The sequence below is a fragment of the Nycticebus coucang genome, chromosome X, assembly GCF_027406575.1.
Source record: "Nycticebus coucang isolate mNycCou1 chromosome X, mNycCou1.pri, whole genome shotgun sequence".
NCBI classification, from domain to species: Eukaryota; Metazoa; Chordata; class Mammalia; order Primates; family Lorisidae; genus Nycticebus; species Nycticebus coucang.
In genome coordinates this window covers 62,678,118-62,697,472 of record NC_069804.1, presented here as the reverse complement: position 1 = coordinate 62,697,472, position 19,355 = coordinate 62,678,118, and the positions used below count along the sequence as shown (strand labels likewise).

At 41.5% G+C, this 19,355-nt stretch overlaps 1 pseudogene; it reads right to left on the bottom strand.

Moving 5' to 3' along the window:
- The window catches only part of LOC128576836 (inter-alpha-trypsin inhibitor heavy chain H6-like), an 86,560-nt pseudogene that overhangs the window by 10,116 nt on the left and 57,089 nt on the right, over nucleotides 1–19,355 (bottom strand).

Below are 19,355 nucleotides of genomic sequence, written 5' to 3'. Positions count from 1 at the left end.
CTCTTATCCCTTAAAATATCATTGTCATTAATTTCACATATCCATAAACCAGGTTCACGGAAAATATTGTTGCTATTATTATTATGGAATAATATGTTTGAATGGAATATCATCTGTTAAATCAGTTAATAAGAGAAATAAAATGTTTTGTTTTACCCCCGTTTATTCTTTCTCTAACACTCTTCCTTTCATTTTTCAGATTGAAGTATCTCAGGTATACCACTTTCCTTCTCTAAAGAACTTCTTTGACCATTTCTTGACAAGCAAGTCTAAAGGTGACAATTCCCTCAATGTTTGTTTGTTTGAGAAAGGCTTTATTTCTCTTTCAGTTTTGAGAGATAATTTTGATGTATACAGAATTCTAAGCTGGTGGGTTTTTTTTTTTTTTTCCTTCAACACTTGAAATACTTTACTCCACTCTCTTCTTCCTCCCATGGTTTATAAAGACAAGTCTGATGTAATTCACATACTTGTTCCTCTATGGGTAAGATGCTTTCTTCCTCTGGCTTTATAACAATGTTTTCTCTGTCATTAATTTTCTGAATTTTTTTTTTATTTTATTGTTAAATCATAGCTGTGTACATTAGTGCAATCACCTGTACCCATTCTAAGATGCACATAGATGTGGCCCCACCCATTACCCTTCCTCCACCAAAACCTCCCCCCTCCCTTCCCCTTCCTTGGCCCTTTCCCCATACTCTTGTGCTACAGTTGGGTTATAGTCTTCATGTGAAAGCTATAATTTAGCCTCATAGTAGGGCTGAGTACATTGGATACTTTTTCTTCCATTCCTGAGATACTTTGCTAAGAAGAATATGTTCCAGCTCCATCCAGGTAAACATGAAAGAGGTAAAGTCTCCATCTTTCTTTAAGGCTGCATAGGATTCCACGGTATACATGTACCACAATTTACTAGTCCATTCGTGGGTCGATGGGCAGTTGGGCTTCTTCCATGACTTAGCAATTATGAATTGGGCTGCAATAAACATACTGGTACAGATGTCTTTGTTATATTGTGACTTTTGGTCTTCTGGGTATAAACCTAGTAAAGGAATTATAGGATCGAATGGCAGGTCTATTTTTAGGTCTCTAAGTATTCTCCAAACATCCTTCCAGAAGGAACGTATTAGTGGGCATTCCCACCAGCAGTGTAGAAGTGTGCCCTTTCCTCCACATCCACGCCAACATTTCTGGTTTTGGGATTTTGTTATGTGGGCTACTCTTACTGGGGTTAGGTGATATCTCAGAGTAGTTTTGATTTGCATTTCTCTGATGATTAAGGATGATGAGCTTTTTATCATGTGTTTGTAGATTTTGCGTCGGTCTTCTTTAGAGAAGTTTCTCTTCAAGTCCCTTGCCCACCCTGAGATGGGGTCACGTGTTCTTTTCTTGTTAATACGTTTGAATTCTCTGTGGATTCTGGTTATTAGACCTTTATCGGAGGTATAACCTGGAAATGTTTTCTCCCATTCTGAGGGCTGTCTGCTTGCTTTACTCACTATGTTCTTGGCTGTGCAGAAGCTTTTTAGTTTGATCAGGTCCCTGTAGTGTATTTTTGATACTGCTTCAATTGCCTGGGGAGTCCTCCTCATAAAATATTCACCCAGGCCGATTCCTTCAAGAGTTTTCCCTGCACTTTCCTCAAGTATTTTTATAGTTTCATGTCTTAAGTTTAAATCTTTTATGCAGTGAGAGTCTATCTTAGTTAATGGTGAAAGGTGTGGTTTCAGTTTCAGTCTTCTACAGGTTGCCAGCCAGTTTACCCAGCACCATTTGTTAAATAGGGAATCTTTTCCCCACTGAATGTTTTTAACTGGCTTGTCAAAGATCAAATAACGCTAAGTAGCTGGATCCATCTCTTGGTTCTCTATTCTGTTCCAGACATCTACTTCTCTGCTTTTTCTCATCTACTTGTGCCGGTACCATGCTGTTTTGATCACTATGGATTTATAGTACAGTCTCAGGTCTGGTAGTGTGATTCCTCCCGCTTTGTTTTTATTGCTCAGTAATGTTTTGGCTATTCGAGGTTTTTTCTGATTCCATATAAAACGAAGTATTATTTTTTCAAGATGTTTAAAGTATGACAATGGAGCTTTAATAGGAATTGCATAAAAGTTATATATTGCTTTGGGCAGTATGGACATTTTAACAATGTTGATTCTTCCCAGCCATGAGCATGGTATGTTTTTCCATCTGTTAACATCTTCGGCTATTTATTTTCTTAGAGTTTCATAGTTCTCTTTGTAGAGATCTCTCACGTCCTTTGTTAGGTATACTCCCAAATATTTCATCTTCTGTGGCACTACTGTGAAAGGAATAGAGTCCTTGACTGTTTGCTCGGCTTGGTTACTGTTGGTATATATAAAGGCTACAGATATATGGGTGTTGATTTTGTAGCCTGTGACATTGCTATATTCCTTGATCACTTCTAAGAGTTTTGTAGTAGAATCCCTAGTGTTTACCAGATATACGATCATATCACCTGTGAAGAGTGAAAGTTTGATCTCTTCTGACCCTATGTGGATACCCTTGATCGCCTTTTCTTCCCTAATTGCAATGGCTAAAACTTCCATTACAATGTTAAAGAGCAATGGAGACAATGGGCAACCTTGCCTGGTTCCTGATGTAAGTGGAAATGATTTCAATTTAACTCCATTCAATATGATATTGGCTGTGGGTTTGCTGTAGGTGGCCTCTATTAGTTTAAGAAATGTCCCTTCTATACCAATTTTCTTAAGTGCTCTGATCATGAAGGGATGCTGGATATTATCAAACGATTTTTCTGCATCAATTGAAAGAATCATATGGTCTTTATTTTTAAGTTTGTTTATGTGTTGAATTACGTTTATAGATTTACGTATATTGAACCAGCCTTGAGACCCTGGGATAAATCCGCCTTGGTCATGGTGTATAATTTTCTTGATGTGTTGTTGGATTCTGTTCGTTAGGATCTTACTGAGTATTTCAGCATCTATATTCATTAGTGATATTGGTCTATAATTTTCTTTTCTTGTTGGGTCTTTCCCTGGTTTGGGGATCAAGGTGATGTTTGCTTCGTAGAATGTGCTGGGTAATATTCCTTCTTTTTCTATATTTTGGAAGAGGTTTAGTAGTATGGGTACTAGTTCTTCTTTAAATGTTTGGTAGAATTCTGACGTTAAAGCCATCTGGTCCTGGGCTTTTCTTTTTAGGGAGATTTTGTATAGTTGATGCTATTTCAGAACTTGACATAGGCCTGTTCAACATTTCCACTTCGTTCTGGCTAAGTCTTGGTAGGTGGCGTGCTTCCAGGTATTGGTTGATTTCTTTCAGATTTTCATATTTGTGAGAGTAGAGTTTCTTGTAGTATTCGTTAAGGACTTTTTGAATTTCTGAGGGGTCTGTTGTTATTTCATCATTACCATTTCTGATTGATGAAATTAGAGATTTTGCTCTTTTTTTCCTGGTTAGGTTGGCCAAAGGTTTATCTATTTTATTGATCTTTTCAAAAAAACCGCTTTTGGATTTATTGATCTGTTGTATAATTATTTTGTTTTCAATTTCATTTAATTCTGCTCTGATTTTGGTTATTTCTTTACTTCTGCTGCGTTTGTGGTCGAAGTGTTCTTCTTTCTCCAGTTGCTTGAGATGTTCCATTAAGTTTTTGACTTCCTCTCTTTCCGTTTTCTTGAGGAAGGCTTGCAGTGCTATAAATTTCCCTCTTAGGACTGCCTTTGCAGTATCCCAGAGGTTCTGGTAATTCGTGTCTTGATTGTTGTTTTGTTCCAAAATTACGGTGATTTCCTTCTTAATCTTGTCTATAACCAATGTATCCTTCAGCATAAGGTTGTTTAGCTTCCATGTTTTTGTATGGGTATGCAGGTTCCTGTTGTTATTTAGTTCAACTTTTATTCCGTGATGGTCTGAGAAGAAGCAAGGAATAATTTCTATTTTTTAAAATTTGCTGAGGTTAGATTTGTGGCCTAGGATGTGGTCGATTTTGGAGTATGTTCCATGGGCTGATGACAAGAATGTGTATTCAGTTTTTTTGGGATGAAATGGTCTGTAGATGTCTGTTAAGTCCAGATGTTGAATGGTTGAGTTTAAATCTAAAATTGCTTAGCTTAGCTTCTTTTTGGAGGATCTATCCAGGACTGCTAAAGGGGTGTTGAAATCTCCAACTACTATGGAAGTGGAGGAAATTGAGTTGCTCATGTCTGTTAGAGTTTCTCTTATAAATTGAGGTGCGTTGTGGTTGGGTGCATAAATATTGATAATTGAGATCTCATCATATTGAGTATTACCTTTAACAAATATGAAGTGTCCATCCTTATGCTTAATTATTTTGGTTGGTTTAAAGCCTATTGCATCTGCGAACAGGATTGCAACGCCTGCTTTTTTCTGCTTTCCATTTGCCTGGAATATAGATGACCATCCCTTCACCTTGAGTCTATATCTGTCTTTTAATGTAAGATGCGATTCTTGGATGCAGCAGATATCTGGCTTGAGTTTACGTGTCCAGTCCGCCAACCTATGCCTCTTTAGAGGACAATTTAAACCATTCACATTAATTGAGAGTATTGATAAGCCTTTCGAGAGACCGGTGGACATTTTTAATCCTTTTGCGACTGTGGAAGTTGGAATTTGATCAAAAATTTTTGGGGTGGGTTTACTTTTGTGGTGGAGGATTATGCTGGCCTTTATGGAGGATAGGTCTAAGAATGTCCTGGAGAGCTGGTTTAGTTGTGGCAAATTTCTTCAACATGTGAATGTCGTTGAAGTATTTAATTTCTCCGTCATAAATGAAGCTCAGTTTAGCTGGGTACAGGATCCTGGGTTGAAAGTTATTGTGTTTTAGGAGATTAAAAGTCGATGACCATCCTCTTCTAGCTTGAAAGGTCTCGGCAGAGAGATCTGCAGTTATTCTGATATTCTTCCCCTTGTAGGTAATGGTTTTCTTTCATCTGGCAGCTTTCAGAATTTTCTCCTTCATATTAACTTTAGTGAAATTGATTATGATGTGTCTGGGGGATGTCTTATTTGGGTTGAGTCATGCTGGAGTTCTGAAACTGTCTGCTATCTGAATTTCGGAATCTCTTGGCATGTCTGGAAACTTCTCCTTCATAATCTCATGGAGAAGAGACTCTGTGCCTTGTGAAGCCACTTCGTCACTTTCAGGGATCCCTATAAGATGAATATTGGTTGTCTTCAAATTATCCGAGAGCTCTCTGAGAGAGTGGTCTGTTTTTGCTCTCCATTTCTCTTCTTCTTTGAGGGTTTGGGAGCATTCGAAAGCTTTGTCTTCAATGTCAGAAATCCTTTCTTCTGCTTGCTCCATTCTGTTACTGAGGGATTCCACTGTGTTTCTCAGGTCTTTGAGGGATGCAACTTCTTGTCTCAATGTGTCAAAATCTTTGGTCATTTGGTCGTTCCTCTGGACAGGGACTCTGGTAGCTGCGTGCCCTTTGGAGCCCTCCCTGCCTCTGTGCAGAGCTCTTCTCCTGGGCAGAGACTGCTGGAGCACAACACAAGGGGTCGTTGAATCCGTTGAATTCTTGAGATAACTTTTGGAATTCTAATTCAATCTTATTTGCTATCCAGATCCTGAATTCAATTTCTGACATCTCAGCTATTTGTTTGTGCATGGGGTCTTGGGCTGTTTCTGCCCCATTGATCCTTGGGGGAGTTGATCTACTCTGATTATTCATATTGCCAGAGTTTTTCTGTTGATTTCACCTCATGATTGTTTTTCACCGTTGCCTCTGGCTGTCCTCAGTGTTGGGGAGGTGTCTCTCCAAGATTAGACCCTAGCGGGATCACTCTATTGTTGCTGGATCTTTGTAGGGAGTGACCCTGTGTAGTTCCTCTGGGGCTGCTCTAGCTAGGGAGTTCTGGTTGTGGAAGCAGCTCCGGTTTGTGACATACCCAGATCCAGCAACAGGGCTGGGGTTGGTGCGCACGGTTCTGGGAGTGCCAGGCACCCAGTGACTTTGGCACAGAGAGCCCAAGGCTCCAGCAGTCTCTGCCCAGGAGAAGAGCTCTGCACAGAGGCAGGGAGGGCTCCAAAGGGCATGCAGCTACCAGAGTCCCTGTCCAGATGAACGGGCTAGTGTGGAAGCTGGGAGGACACAGGAGGGAGGACGCAGGGTTGCGTGGCTCCCGCAGTTCCTTGGTCAGGGAATGCGGAGGCCCGGTGGGTGCGGGTCACTGGTCGGGGGTCGCTGCACAGCACTTATGGAGGTCTGGGCGGCGCCAAGCCCAGGAGTTTGAGGTTGCTATGAGCTGTGACGTCACGGCACTCTACCCAGGGCAACAGCCCAAGGCTCCAGTGTGCCAAAACCATCTCACTCTGCCCCTAAGGATTAAGGCTGTAAGGCAGCTCAGTCCCCGCCTTTAGGCTGCTCAGTCAGTAGGTTACTTTGACCCGCCCAATCCTTGCTCTGAGACCCTGAGGGCGGAGCTTGCCGGGGCAGTTGTTTCACAATGGCTTCCTGCGCCCAGCTCAGTGGCTCAGTCTGGGGCCCCAGACAATGCCCAAAGTTCTCCACACTCCTGCTCAAGCTCTCCCCAAGGCAGTTCAACTGAGTGCCAAGTCCAAGAACACCAAAACAGTTCACAGGTAAGGCCTTTCCGGTTTGCAGTCTCACTGCTGCTTGTACTTACGGTTGCTGGCATGATTAGGTCGATTGAACACATGCAACCACTTGCCAGTTTTCCACTGTTTTTGTCCTACTCTTGGGGTCCAGAAGTCCCTTGCTGGCTCCCTGTATCCTCAAAGGGATGATTATAGGCAGATCCCACCGGCCAGAGATGCCTGGAGACTTGTATCCCCAGACTCACTGTTCCCAGTTGCAGGGAAGCTGTTACTCGGCCACCATTTTTAATCTCCTCCAATTTTCTGAAATTTGAATATGGTAAGCCTACGTGTAGTTTTTTGTTCTTTATTCTGCTTGGTGTTTTATGAGCTTCCTGGACATAGAACACTATTGTGGTTTGGTTCTATCATTTATTTTGGAAGCTTGGTATCCACTATTACTTCAAGTAGTTCTTCTGTTCCTTTATCTCCTACTTCTCCTTCTATTATTCCCATCATGCACATGCTACATCTTTGTAATTGTCTTACAGTTCTTTGATATGCAGGGGAGTATTTCAAACTTCTGATTTATTTATTTATTTATTTATTTGCTTTCCATTTTGGGAGATTTTTATTGACATGTATTCCAGCTCACTTCTTCTTTTCCTAGACACATCCAGTCTAATGATGGCTCAATCAAAGGCATTCTTCATTCTCATCGCAATGTTTTTGGTTTCAGGTATTTCCATTAGATTTTCATAGGGCTTACATAATTCTGCTTCCATTACCCATTTGTTCTTGCATGCTGTCCACTCTGTTGGTTAGTGCCCTTAGCATATTAGTATAGTTTATTTAAATTCCCAGGTGGATAATTCCAGCATCTCTGATATATCTAAGTCTGTTCGTGATGTTTGTTATATCTCTTCAGACATGATCATGTCCTTTTAACATGCCTTATAATTTTATATTGAAAGCCAGACATGATGTATAAGATAAAAGGAACTGAAGAAAATAGGCATTTAATGTGAGCTTTTATGTTTATTTGGCTAACAGTTGGGATGTGTTTCCTACTTGCATTAGTCGTAGGTGTCGGTGGATAAAATTCTTTCTATCGTCCATGTTTTTTTTCTACCCTGTTGTCTTTGGACCTCCCTAGGGCTCTTTCGGTAATAGGGTCTAAGACTCATAGTTCTATTAGATATAATCTCCTGTTATTATACAGAAGCCCAGCTGAGGTGATGGCAATGTTCAGGGTGAGAGGAAGCACACTGTATAGCTATAAATAGGTCTCATACTTTTAGTGAGCTAGTGTTCCTAGGGTATGAGTTTCACAAATGTGCCTGGTTTATTACCCCCCTGGGGAGAGACAGGAAGGTTAGAAATGGCTGGAGTTGAGTATGTTCCTTCTCCTACACCGAAGGCTTGAAAGCTGGTTTGGGGTTATTTTCCCTACCTCAGGTGGCTTGACTCTGGCAAAACACAGCTCATGTAGCCTTCAGTCTCAAGAGCTCTGCAGTTGAAAGCTTTAAAGTACAAAGGCTATGCTGTCCCAGGGCACTTGAACTTAGAGCCTCAGAGTATTATGGTTTGAAATGCTGATTCCAGAACTTTATGGATTCAAGCTCTAATGTCAAAATCTCTTTGGTCTATGGCCTCAGTATTCTGATTCAGAAGTGCAGCACAGCAATAATAAAATGGATATGACCTCAGGACTCTTACTGGGTCTAACCCTATAATGCCAGGACCCTATAATATTAGGCCCATAAAGTTAAAAAGAAATACAAAACTCCAAAAACCTGTGGCCTCAGAAAGGATCAGAATGTCTATTACCTAAGGTGTTACTAATCCTGGATCCTATAATCTCAGGGCCCTCTAGCTGGAGGGTTCAAACACTCTGGGACTTTATGACCCCTGCACTTTTGTGGTTCAGGGTCTCAATAGCCTCAGTCCCCATATATCAGTGGGGACCCTTAGGACTCTGTGGCTATAGGTCTACAAAGCTTCTGTTATATAAGGTGGAAAGAACCTACGGTAGGGCCAGGCCAGATCCAAAGGTAATGGGATGATGGGATCTCTGCTCTCAGGGTCCTAATATTCCAGCCCTATCTGCTTTCTGGGCCTTTTCATGCCAGAGAGGTTCTCAGGGTCTTTGTTACCTGCTTGATCTTGGTACCAAAAGTGGAGCCACTCATGTCAATAACAAACACCACGTCCATCCTTCTTGACAGGCGGGAGGCCTCTGGGGGCAAAGTAATGTATGAAATAGCCACCGTAAACCTGGGTGAAAAGAAGTACAATCAAAAAGGACTGTGCAAGCCAATCGAAATCAGGTACCCTCTTATTCTCCTGCATCTGATCCTGTTCTTTCCTTCCTGAGATTTCTCACTGTTTCTATTCAAGTAGCTGTGTATGATTATTTATTTGCTCAATGTCCACCTCCTTCACCAGAACCGAGTCTCTGCTATTGACACTGTCATCCCAGGACTTGCCTCAGAGCTGTGGCGTGAATGAGACTGGCTTGTGGCCCGGAACTCCAGAGATCAGGATCTCTGTAATATGTGAATTCCTGCCACAGTTCCTTACACAGTTTTGAGGGTGTCTAGGGACATTTTGCCTGGGCTCCAGGAACTCAAGTATTATTTTTAACCTCTCTCTATAGAGTGAGTCTGGGGCCCAGCTCATTGCTGCCAAGGGCTTGGAGTTTGCAGGGCCTCCCTCTCCTCCAAAAACCTTCTTTCTGCTGTTGCTGGGCAGAGCAGGGAGGGGAGGAGGGAGCAGAAGCTGAGCTGTTTGTTTGGAGGGGATTGGTTGCACCAGGTAGTGATGCCTCGGGCTGCCTTGGATGTGACTGGCTGATGAAGCCCCTCCCTCTGCAAAGCCTGGGGCCTGGGACAGCTGAGGAAAGGGCAGTGGGGCTGGGAGGGCCCCTCAGAACCAGTCTCAGCTCAGCCTAGGGATGTCTGAGGTTGCTGAGGGTCTGTGCTCCCTTCAGCCTGAAGCAGGCTCTGCCCAGGGACGTGGGCCTCTGTTCCTGTCTGCCCTCCAGGTACTCTCTGACCGCAGGGCTGGACACTGTCTCTTCCTTCTCAGGGAGAAAGAGGATATCAGAGGATATCCTGACAATTCTCCTCCATGCCAAAATCTGAATTAATTCCCATGTGTATGTGCAGCCTCTGTCTCCACTTAATCCTGGCACTCTCTCACTGTTGGCAAAGGCCTGGGTCACCCACCCTGCAACTGCCCTGGCCAAACGCAGAACCTACCTGGCTTCTGTGTGCCTCCCACACCTGGGCCACTGAGAGCTACTGGGAAAATTGTGCCCACTATTTTCTGGTCCCATGCCCACTGGGGCCCCCACTTCCCATCCCATAACCCTTGTGAGCATGACCCTGCTAACCCACCTCTCCCAGTCCCCTCAGCAGTCATTCTACTCCAACCACCTGACTCACCAAGAAAATTAAGGGCACCAGGCCATGGACACATGGAGCCCCCTCCCCTCACCTTGCACAGGGTCTACATCTGAATGCAGTCTCCCAAGGGCTTAAAGGCAATACGTTCTGACCTGGACCCCAAGAACTCCTAGCCTCACGCACCTTCTCAGGTCTCCTGTCTCCAACCCTCATCAACATGCACCCTACGGGGTCTTCCTTGGAATACGAAATTGTTTATATCTTTTTCATCCACTGAGACACGCCCTTGCTCCCAATCGCCCCCAAGCTTCTATCCAGTCTCTTTATTCCCTTCAGCATCCGAGGCTAAGGAAATGGGCACCCAAGATGGTCTCACCTCCAGGTCACTCCTGCAGACCCCAGAGACCAGCTGCCACCCCCACCCCTACTGACACCTCTCTGACTGAAGGCATTTGTGACCGACTTGTCTCCACACTCAGTGGGTTTATTTCATGTCTCCTGGCACTGCCCCCCTCATGTGTTTCACTTCTGCTTTTTACAAGAGCTGTTTTCCCTGGGATTTTGAGACAGTGAACTCGCCTTATTCTCCTGATATCCCATTGCCCCCCTCTCTTTCAGCCTCTTCCTCCAAGTCCCTTAATGGTGCTGCCCAACATCTGTCAGGTCAAGGCATGCACAGAAAATGGTGATGCTCATGTCACTCAAGCTCAGTGAACTAAATTGCTAGGAACTGGGGCTCTGGGAAGGCTCTTTGCAGTGAGGGGGGGGTCACCCTGAGGGCTAAGGGGGTCAGTAGCTCCTGAACTGGGCAGCTGTGCCTTAGCTCCTGTATAGGCGGAAAGCCTATCTGTGCCTTTAGCCAGAGCCATTCTCAGAAAGGCAAATAAAAAAGTCTTCTTAGAAGCTGACTGGGAGAAACTTGAATAGAACTCCATAAAGGCTTATGGCCCAGTCCCGGAGGCAGTAAATGCCTGGGAGACAAAGGCTGGCCGGGGCTTGCAGGCAAATCTCTGTATATCTTAGTGATCTCTGGTCAGTTCTCTGAAGATGAATTACGGCCTCCAGGTGGTCTGGTTGAAGGTCCGGTATTCAAACAACCTCCTCCCCTGGAGTTCTTATCCTTGTTTAAGCAAAGTAGTTTAGAGTATGGTTCTAATTAAAAGTTAAAACGGTAACTTTGAAGTGAAGTAATGGAATGTACTAATTAGTAGACTGCTTGGAGCCGGGCCAAGTTGGGCCCAGTCGTGTGATTGGTTTTTGAAATGTTGTCATCGATCATTGATTAATGGTGAGTACGTGCAGCACCAGCTATATAAGCTGGGGGGAAAATAAAGTAGTCTGCCATATGCCATGAGAGAGTGGTGGTCCCCTTTATTACCATACAATTTCAACAGCAGGACTTATCCTCTGCATCCCCGCCCCCATCTGAGAAATCTTCACGCAACACTGTGGCGCAGCAAGCAGGGTGAACTTGGAGGAGACAGCACAGCCGGCTTCTTCGAGAATACTCCCCAGCTTGCGCGGTGGACGTTTAAGGTGAGCCTCGGACTTTGAAACCAAGCAGGTTCTGGTCACGCTGTGGATACGCAAGACTCTTGGCATTGATAAAGGGCAAAATGGGTAACTCTCAATCTCTAGAAGAACTGTATGTTGTTTTGCTAAAAACCATGTTAACATGCACAGACATTAGTGTTAAAACTAGGATTTTAAGAGAATTGTTTCAGGTAGTAGCTCAGCACTGCTACTGGTTTACTCCAGAAAAGAAAAATCAGTTAAATTTAAAAGTGTGGAAGAGCATAGACAAGAAGCTCAGAAGAGCACACCAAAGAGGGAAATGCATAAACCGAGATATTTGGGCTGCTTATCACTTGGTAACTAGGACTTAGAAACCTTTACGATCTAGCTCTAATGCAGAGCATGATGTTATTCTACCGCTGACAGGGGAGCCAAATGTACAGGGACCTGTAAATGAAGTTCCTCTCAAAAGCCACTCAGAAAAAAGCAAAACAGAAACAGAAGATTCTAAAACAGAGGATAGTGACTCTAATACAACTCTTATTAATGTATCAGAAGATGAAATAGCAAAGCTTAAAAAGCTTTTAACTCATTACTGTAAAGTTATTGATAATCGTTTTCCAACCCCTTTGTCTTTTGCGCCGCTGCTGCCACCGCCGTGGCTGTTCCTGCCCCACGGCAGCTCCCTCCCCTCCCTTCTATTCCGCAGAAGCAGCTGTTTCAGTTTCGCAGCAGCTTCCTCCTCTTTTTCCAGATACCAGAGTAGGAACAGTTTCTAGTAAAAAAGGCCTTTTGCCAGCATCGGGATTCAAAATAATGTTACATTAGATCATTATATTAGGGTGTGTAAAGAAGTAGAATTTAACATTTTTCAAGCTAATCTATTAGCAGCTGCTCTTAAAGGCACAGCCATTTTTACTAAAACAAGGTGTAATTAAGAAAAAATCCACTAGATGGCGTATGTTAATTTTTTTCCACACGGAACAACCTTTATACAGTACTTATATAAACTAATTAACACCGGAGCTGATGTTTCTATAATTGCCTCTTACATGTGGCCTGAGGGCTGGCCTAAAGTTAAAGTAAAAGCAACATTTGTAAGACTAGGAACAATGTCTGATATTGAACAGAGCACTGTTACTTTAAATTATAAGGGGCCTGATGGACAAGCAGCTAGCATACGCCCCTATATCGCACCTATTGCTGTCACCTTATGGGAAAGAGATTTATTAAAACAATGGGGGGCCATGCTTACAATCCCCACGATTTCAAAAGCTGCTAAAAATATTATGTTTAACATGGGCTATGATCCAACTCAGCCCAGTCCTTCGCAGGAGCCTGAAGTAACTCGAACTGGCTGTGATAAAACAGACTTAGGACTGCCTTCTTTATCAGAGGACTTTTCCTAGGGCCCCCTGCCCAGCACTTCGCCCTTTCCTTGCAACAAAAACAGATAAACCGGTTTGTGTGAAGCAGTGGCCCCTTCCTCTAGAAAAATTAGAAGCGCTACATCAGTTAATTGATGAGCAATTACAAGCTGGTCATATAGAACATACGACCAGCTCCTAGAATTCCCCCGTATTTGTCATTTAAAAAAAAATCTAGTAAATATCTCTATCTATAATAGATAAGAAAAATTAATGCAATTGTCCAACCAATGAACTCTTTGCAGCCTGGAATTCCAAATCCAACTTTAATACCTAAGCATTATCCAATAATTATTATTGACTTAAAGGACTGTTTTTTCAACATTCATTTGCAACAAAATGATGCAGAGCATTTCACCTTTACCGTTCCCACTCTAAACAATAATAATAAAAAAAAACTATAAAAAGGTATTATTGGAAAGTGCTGCCTCAAATTATGCTCAATAGCCCCACCTTGTGTCAACTGCTTATAGATCAGCCTTTAAAAGAACTTAGAAAAGCTTTTCCAGAGAGCATTTGTTTGCATTATATGAATGATATGTTATTAGTTCACCCATGCACTAATAAATTACAAGAATTATATCGATTGACATGTTCTAAATTTAAAGAATATGGTCTTCAATTAGCAGAAGATAAAGCTCAAACTCAAGAACCTTGGGAATACTTGGGTTATCGTATAACTTCTCAAAATATTATTCCTCAGAAAGTTCAAATTAGAAGAGATTCTCTTTGTACTTTAAATGACTTTTCAAACGTTATTAAGTGATATTAATTAGATAAGACCAACCTCAGGGATTCCCACTTACTCTCTTACTAATTTATTTGCTATATGAGAAAGGGATTCCAACTTAAATAGCCCCATAAAAGTTACTCCAGAGGCTGAACAAGAATTACAATAAATTGAGAAACATATTCAAAGGACTCAGTTAAATCAAATTTCTCAATTTAATAATTTCTATCTTTATGTGTTTCCATCAATGCACTCTCCTACAGGATTAATTATACAAGAAACAGCTTTTATAGAATGGTGTTTTCTACCTAATAAGGCATCTAAAAAGATGGAGACTTATGTTCACAAAATGGCCTTTATAATTTTAAAAAGAAGGCAACATTTAAGACAATTAATAGAAAGAGATCCTGAAAAAATTGTTGTTCCCTTAACAAATAGCCAAATTTCTAATTTATTTATGTTAAACACTGAATGGCAAATAGCTTTGTCTGATTATATCAGAGTAATAAATAATCACTTTCCCCAAGATAAAAGAATTCAATTTCTTAAAAACACTTCTTAGATTTTAAACAAAATAGTAAAATTAGAACCAATTCCAAATGCAGAAACATTTTATACAGACGCAAACAAAATGAGAATATCTGGATATATAGGTCCTCATTCTCATAAAGTCCAACAATCTCCATATAATTTTGTACAGAAAGCAGAATTATTTGCTATTATTTTATTGTTAACAGATTATCCTAATCAAGCTTTAAATATTATCAGTGATTCTTCATATTCTACTTATACAGTGCAAAATATTGAAACAGTTACTTTACCTACTAATACTGAAGAACTTAGAACTCCAAAATTTAAAAAACTAAAATATGTTCATCATTCTGTAGATCAGGCGTCCTCAAACTGCGGCCCACGGGCCACATGAAGTGGTGTGAATTTTATTTGTTCCTGTTTTGTTGTTTACTTCAAAATAAGATATGTGCAGTGTGCATAGGAATCTGTTCATAGTTGTTTTTTTTTTTTTTGTTTGTTTGTTTTTAAACTATAGTCCGGCCCTCCAACGGTCTGAGGGACAGTGTATTGGCCCCCTGTTTAAAAATTTTGAGGATGCCTGCTGTAGATACTTATTCTCTTTTCTCATGGGCTTCAGCAATGTCATCTGAAAAAGCTGATGCTGTAATTTCTCAATTATTAGAAGCTTTCTCAGTAATGGGCAAGCCCTTAACTATAAAAACAAATAATGGATCTGCTTACATTTCTTTTTTTTTTTTTTTTTTTATTTTTCATTGAAACAATTTTTAATAAGTACAAATACATGCAATAAGGTTCAGAACCGAATACAGGCCTGACAATCAAGTCCTTATTTCCCAGAAGAAAGGCCTCAAGTCCCAATCAATTTCCAGTAACAATGCTTTTACAGATCATTTTAACAATACGGGGTTTAATTTCCTTCATATTTTTGTATTTAGCATTCTAATCTTAAAGACTAGATTAGAAACTAGTTCAATTCCTCGGAAGGCAATTTTTTTTCCTTTTGCAGTATGAAGGAATCCACAAAAACCTCTTCCCCAGCTGGATTCTCAATATCCAATCTATGCTTAAGATGAATCTTTTTCTATCTAATGTAAACTGTAACTTAGGTAAAATGTAGCCACGAACATTAAACTAGTTGTCAGAAAGATTTAGCTAGCTTTATAATTTAAGTTTTAAAACATAAATATTTGCAGCTTGATCTTTTGTTGACAATGATTGTCGGAGCCCAGAACTCAACATTAACAAGTTCCCATTCACGCACACAAAGCACGCACCATCATCACACAACTTACTCCTGTCTTGAGAGAATCTGCTTTCTTAAATCTTTGGCCTCCCAAATTGCAAGTCCAAACGACTTTCAACTCAGACTTTTCTTAGATTTTTATGAGTTTTTCACCACGCATCATCAACACTTTTCGTTATAACCTTTCATGTTGTTGCTTACATTTCTAATAAATGTCAAGCCTTTTTTAAACTACATAATATCAAATATATTACTGGTATACCTGGAAATAGTACAGAACAAGCCATAATTAAACGATAAAATCAGACATTAAAAAATGCTTCATAAACAGAAAAAAGGGGGAGAACATTATAATGTTACCCCTAGAAATAGAATATCTTCAACTCTCTTTACTTTAAATATTTTTAATATTAATAATGATAATAAATAAATCCCAGCTCAGGTGTTGCATTGGAGAAAAGAACATGCTTACATCTCAATGGGTTCATCAAACTTTTAGATCCCTGACAAAGCTTTGAAACTGAGGAATGGCACAGAAAAGACCATACCCCCAGGCTCAGAATAAGCAACCCCTGACCACATCCACTTTGTTCTTGTTCTTGACTATGATCTCACTCTTCACTACACAGGTAAGTGCTCAATCATATGAATATTGGACCTATGTCCAAAATCTTCCTCTACTGAGGAGAGTCAGTTGGTTTGTGCCTAGTGTACCAATTTATGTTAATGAATCCAGTTGACTTCCTGGGCCTTGTAACACTCATAGCCCTTTAAAACCTAATGAGGAAGGAATGACATTTTTTAATTACAGTGTTGGTGTCAGTGGACCACCCAGTTGCTTTGGTAATCGCCCCCATTGTTTAACTTTTCAGTATCAAGCTTGGACAAGTATAGACTGTCATTCCAATAAATCTCCACAGAGAAAGATGTATCTTTTAGTAGCCCTTTCTATTAAAGGAACAAAACTTAATGATACTTTGGGTTCTTCTGAGTTACCTCTTTGTCAGATGCACAGCTTTTCACAAAGTATGTGAATGAATGCATTGGATGAAACGTAGAGGTAAAAGTGCATTCTTGACTACTAATACTTCCTATGGAAGCATCATAGATAAAATCCCCAAGGGTTTTCCACGCACTCTCAGAATTCCTTAAAACCTTCAAGATGAAAGGAAATTATACATCCATTTCCACTATAATATTCAGTCAAATTATGTGGAGAGATGAAGGATTTTCTCCTCCTTTTCCCAGTCTATCAAAATATTCTAAACAAAATCATTTATGGAAAATTGGGGCTTTATTCCACCCTTTTCAAGCTTGGGTAGAAAAATCACATCATAATCAACAAGATAAAAAAATATACCTTATCTTTTACTAAAAACGCAGCTTATAATGTTCAAGCCTGTTTAAGGCTGCCTTTTGTATGGCTTAAAGGTTTTATATATTGAATGAAACCAAACCAATGAAGAAATCCAATATTTGCAAACCTGTACTATGTATACATGCATTAACAGTTCTGTTCAGTTTAATGTTTCCAAAGAGCAGTTATATCTTTCAAGAACAAGAACAGTTGTGTTGTTCTTGGTGAAGCTGACCCGCCCGTGGCAAGGGTCTCCAGCAATGCCCATACTTCAAGTGATTGCTGAGAAAGGCCCTGAAGAGAAGCAAGCCTTTCATTGGAATGCTAAGACTAAAAGCATCAAGAGTCAGGACTTTGTTGCTGTAATAGCACCACAACTCTGAGCAGCTTTGAATGGCTCAGAGACAAATTGACACTGAAATCCATAATGAACTTTCAGATTTAGAACAAGCTATTATTACGTTAGAAGATGAATTGGTCAATTTAAAGAAGCCAGGTAAAATTAAAATGTGATTGGAATATGACATCTTTTTGTGTTACCCCTGTAATGTAGAACAAAACTAAGTTTCCTTGGGAAAAAGTGAGAAAGCATCTGTTGAATCATGAGAATTTAACCACTGATATTGCGAATTTACAAAATGAGGTTTATTCTACTTTGCAACACAAGTTGGAAAAAGTGGATGGAGATTCCATTTTAAAAGGAATTGCTGATGGAATAGAACAGTTAAATCCATCACCCAAAATTAATGGACTCATTGGCTGGTTCATTTGCATTATTGTTAATTTTGTGTTTGATTTTATATATTGTATGTAGGAAAGTTAATCAAGCTAAGAAGGAGAATGAAATACATGCCGCAATTTTTGCATTAATGATGAGTGATATGAATTACTGTGATAAGAAAAAGAAGGGGGAGCTATAGGCAGAAAGCCTATATGTGCCTTTAGCCAGAGCCATTCTCAGAAAGGCAAGTAAAAAAGTCTTTTTAGATGCTGACCCGGAGAGACTTGGATAGAACTCCATAAAGGCTTATGGCCTAGTCCCGGAGGCAGTAAATGCCTGGGAGACAAAGGCTGGACGTAGGAGGCAGGGGCTTGCAGGCAAGTCTCTGTATATCTTAGTGATCTCTGGTCAGTTCTCTGAAGATGAATTACGGCCTCCAGGTGGTCTGGTTGAAGGTCGAGTGTTCAAACAACCTCCTCCCCTGGAGTTCTTAGCCTTGTTTAAGCAAAGTAGTTTAGAGTATAGTTCTAATTAAAAGTTGAAACGGTAACTTTGAGGTGAAGTAATGGAATGTGCTAATTAGTAGACTGCTTGGAGCCGGGCCGAGTAGGGCCCGGTCATGTGATTGGTTTTTGAAATGTCCTCATTGATCATTGATTAATGGTGCGTACGTGCAGCACCAGCTATATAAGCTGGGAAAAAATAAAGTAGTCTGCCATAAGCCATGAGAGAGCCGTGGTCCCCTTTATTACCATACAATTTCAAATGCAGGACTTATCCTCTGCATCCCCGCCCCCATCTGAGAAACTGTCACCCAACACTCCTGCCTTCGGGGATCTTCGCCTTTGGGGATCTGCCCCTCCGGCTCCACAATTCTCTTTGTGTGGTCTTGCTCACTCACTTGGAGCTCACCACTGGACTGCCACTAGTCATCCCACATCTCTTTCTCCAGGCCAAGGTGCCAACTCTCCCCCCTCCCCAAATGTGTACCCACTCACTGTTGGACTTCTTTCTCTGGATGTCTCAGGAAGCCTCTGATGCATCCCACACGAACCATGGACTCATTGTCTTCCTCCACCTTGCCCTTGTCCACTTTCTCAGTCAGGGCACCACCATCCACGCAGACACTCCTGATACAAATTTGAGTGTCCCCCCTCAATCTTCCTGTGCGTCTCAGCCCCAGCATCCACTCAGCTGTCAGTTCCTGCTGCTTTTATCTGCTGGATGCTTCTCCAGGCTGGCCACCCCTCCTCTGCATCCCAGACTGACCAAGCCCAATCTCAGCCCTCTTTTCTGGAAGGATTCCCTGCCCTCCTGCAGCCCCTCCCCATCCATGCTGCTGTGGGGGATCCCAAAACACAACCTCACACCATCATTCCCTCTCCTGGCTCCGTGGTCACCTACAGGACAAATTCCATGTTCCTTGTGTTGCCCTGCAGGTCTTGGAAGTCTTTTATCACGTCTTCCCATTTTGTACTTCAAATCTCTGCTCCAGGAACTCCAAGCTATTTGTAATTTCCTACACACGCCTCGAAACTCCCAGCCTCCCTTCTTTTCTCCTGCAGCCCCCAGTTTGCTAAAGTGCCTTTCCCCGCTCGGGGCTCCTCACTGGCCCACTTCTTTTCATTCTTTAAGACCCAGGTCATTCTTGACCTCCTCCAGGATGTCCTCCCAGACCACTTCTCCCCCTCGTTATGATTTCTATCATACCTGTGTGTCACAGGCAAGCCACTTCTAACCTTGTGTCAGTATTGCCTCTATCTGTCTCACCCAGAGACAAGAGGTGGACTGCGTATGTAATATCCTACAGGGTTCCCAACATCAGCCGGCACTGGGCATGGCACACATCAGGTGCCCAGTGAGCC